The sequence below is a fragment of the Octopus bimaculoides genome, chromosome 4 (genome assembly GCF_001194135.2).
Source record: "Octopus bimaculoides isolate UCB-OBI-ISO-001 chromosome 4, ASM119413v2, whole genome shotgun sequence".
Classification (NCBI taxonomy): Eukaryota; Metazoa; Mollusca; class Cephalopoda; order Octopoda; family Octopodidae; genus Octopus; species Octopus bimaculoides.
Window position 1 is genome coordinate 100,438,984 of NC_068984.1, and position 2,748 is coordinate 100,441,731.

The 2,748-nt window shown below is 41.1% G+C and overlaps 1 long non-coding RNA gene across 2 annotated transcripts in view; it reads left to right on the top strand.

Moving 5' to 3' along the window:
- The first annotated feature begins 2,092 nt into the window (after window positions 1-2,092).
- The window catches only part of LOC106875230 (uncharacterized), a 49,889-nt gene continuing 49,233 nt past the window's right edge, over window positions 2,093-2,748 (top strand). For both annotated transcript variants that reach the window (XR_008264049.1, XR_001410093.2), the window contains exon 1: window positions 2,093-2,177. This is a non-coding gene — a long non-coding RNA (uncharacterized LOC106875230). The remainder of the gene's footprint in view (window positions 2,178-2,748) is intronic.

Consider the following 2,748-nt stretch of genomic DNA (forward strand, 5'->3'; position numbering starts at 1 on the left):
ATAGGGATAATTTCGAAAGGGAATGAAAAATAAAAACATTTACCAATCTATATTCTGTACCATGGTTTCAAGTCAATTTAGTAAGATAAAAATATATCTTACAATGGTCGGACTATCATCAGCAGAATGACCAGACAACATATGAAACACGAGTCACAGGGAGCATGGCCCGTGTTCATATGTTTAATTTTCCAAATTTACCGCGTATTTGCGGTTTACCTAATCGGCAGCAAATACAAAAAATGCCGATTTTCTTTCAGAAATTAGCCAAAAAATTTTATCATTATATATATATATATATATATATAGTTCGAAGTTTCAGGTATGGAAACAAGGTCTAGAATCAAAGGGCCTTAGAGTTAACCCTGCACAAGTCTTAGTAAGTAAGAAGGCAGACAAATCACAAATCCCTGCTCTATCTGTAGAAAAGGCATAGGTAGAAACTCCATAAGATGTACTTGGTGTAAGCTATGGACACATAAGAGGTGCAGCAATATCAGAAGTTTAATAGGGAAAATAGCTTTCAGGTGTGGAAAATGCACAGGTACGATAGACAACGAAAATGTACAGAAAATAGACTCCATCATCTACCAGTGGGGTAATCTAGAGGTAGTAGACAGCTTCTGTCATCTAGGTGACCAAGTTAGTAGCAGAGGTGGATGCTCCAAGAACGTAGCTGTGAGAATAAGAATAGTCGTGTCATGCAAATGGCACGTAAAAGTACCCATTAGACTCTTGTAGCAGTTGGTGTTAGGAAGGGCATCCAGCCATAGAAACCATGCCAAATCAGACTGGAGTCTGATGCAACCTTCCAGCTTCTAGCCCTGGTCAAATCATCCAACCCATGCCAGCATGGATAACAGACGTTAAGTGATAATGATGATGATGATGATGATGAGAGTTAGTATATATTTATTTTATTTTTAGTTAGGTAGTTCGTCCGTTGTTGTCGGTGATGACCAAGGACATCACATGGAAAAGAAGATAGGCCATGGTGTTGTCTGGCTGTGGCCAATCAGTCCAATGCTTGCTTGGAAGGTTCTGTTACAGGTCAGGCACTGGTGATCTGAAGGTAAAGAGTTGGGCTGTGGATTTATGCAGCTCACGTGTTCTTTGTGCTCCTGCAAATCTTGTTCTGACATACACATACACATATCTGTACACACACACACATACATGTATGTATGTATGTTCGTATGTATGTATTTACGTATGTATAGACACAAAAATATATTTATTTGTATATTTTATATATGTAAACATGTATGCTAATACGTACTACGTCTATACACACGCATAATGGATCACACTCTCTCACTCTTGTACATGTGTTTGTGTGTATACGCATACAAACACACAGCTTCAAAGTATATAGCACACACACACACATGCTGACAGACACACACCATGTACACATCCATATATGTGTACACATAGTGTACATGTACTAAGTCGTAGTTACGGCCGGCAGCAGAATAAAATCGGCATTTCGTCCGACTGCACTGACGGTCTAAAGTTATTTCCTGTAGAGTCTCCACATATCCTGACCAATCAGCTGATCTCATACTATATCCATTCCCTCTCTCCGTCACTACTGTATCAGTTGGTAGTGCACCTCCCTGTCGCCCCGCACTTCCCTCGTCCATGCCTCTCTAATTAAGACAGAACTTATAAATATTACTGGAAAAAAAATCCATATAGCAATAATACTGCTCCAATTAATACAAATAGTGATGCGTGAGCGAGTGTGCGTGTGTGTATGTGTGTATGTGTGTGTGTGCGTGTATGTGTGTGTGTGTGCGTGTGTGTGTATGTGTGTGTGCGTGCGTGTGTGTGCGTGCGCGCATACCTCCGTGTGTGTATGTGCATGCGTACGTCGTCTATGCGTATGCTTGTGCGTGCGTGTGTGAGTGCATGCGCACTTGTGTATCTATATATGCATGTGTAAATATACACACACACACATATATATTTAGAGAGAGAGAGAGAGAGATTATGACTATATTATATATTACGCGCGCACGCGTATGCGTGCGTACGTGTGTCTGTGTGTGTGTGTGCGTGTGATGCATGCGTGTATGCATGCTTTGAATGTGTTGTAGTCTGGTCGCCAGAAAACTCGGTTGATATGTTTTGTGAAAGCTCTGCAAGCCATGAACAGAGATGCCGTCAGCAAGGTGAGCGTTAACAATGAATTCTGTGACGAATGTTACGTGCATGTAGGTGTCTAACAGAACTCTATCCTTAACTCCCTCCTGTTTATTGTAGGCCTCCAGGTCATTACAGAGGTGTTTACGAACTTAAACATCCTTGGGAGCTCTTGTTTGTTGATGCCCTAGTTCTTTTAACCGAATCTGTTTCAGAATCAGCGAAGAAATTATAGAGTCTAGAATGTAGAAGCCTCAAAGCAAACGTAAGAATGACAAATGTTTTCGTTAGTGGGCGAGAAGACAAGACTTCATTGCCATTTGGGAGGTGGCCAGACATGATATGCAGAAAATGTGTAGGCAGGAACCCTGTATTGTGTAGCAAATGTAAATTAAGGGGGCATGAAAGGGATGCGGTGGAGCCATAGGTATGCTGACAGGGAAGAATGATTTCATATACAGCAGACGCCCAAAAGTAGTTGGCAGTAAGAGCTCCCATGAAATAAATTCTTTCAAATTCTAGGAACGCTTTTAAGATGTAGCTAGTAGCTTCCGCTACCTTAGAGGTGCTGGTGATCTGAAAGCATTGTAGACAGTAATA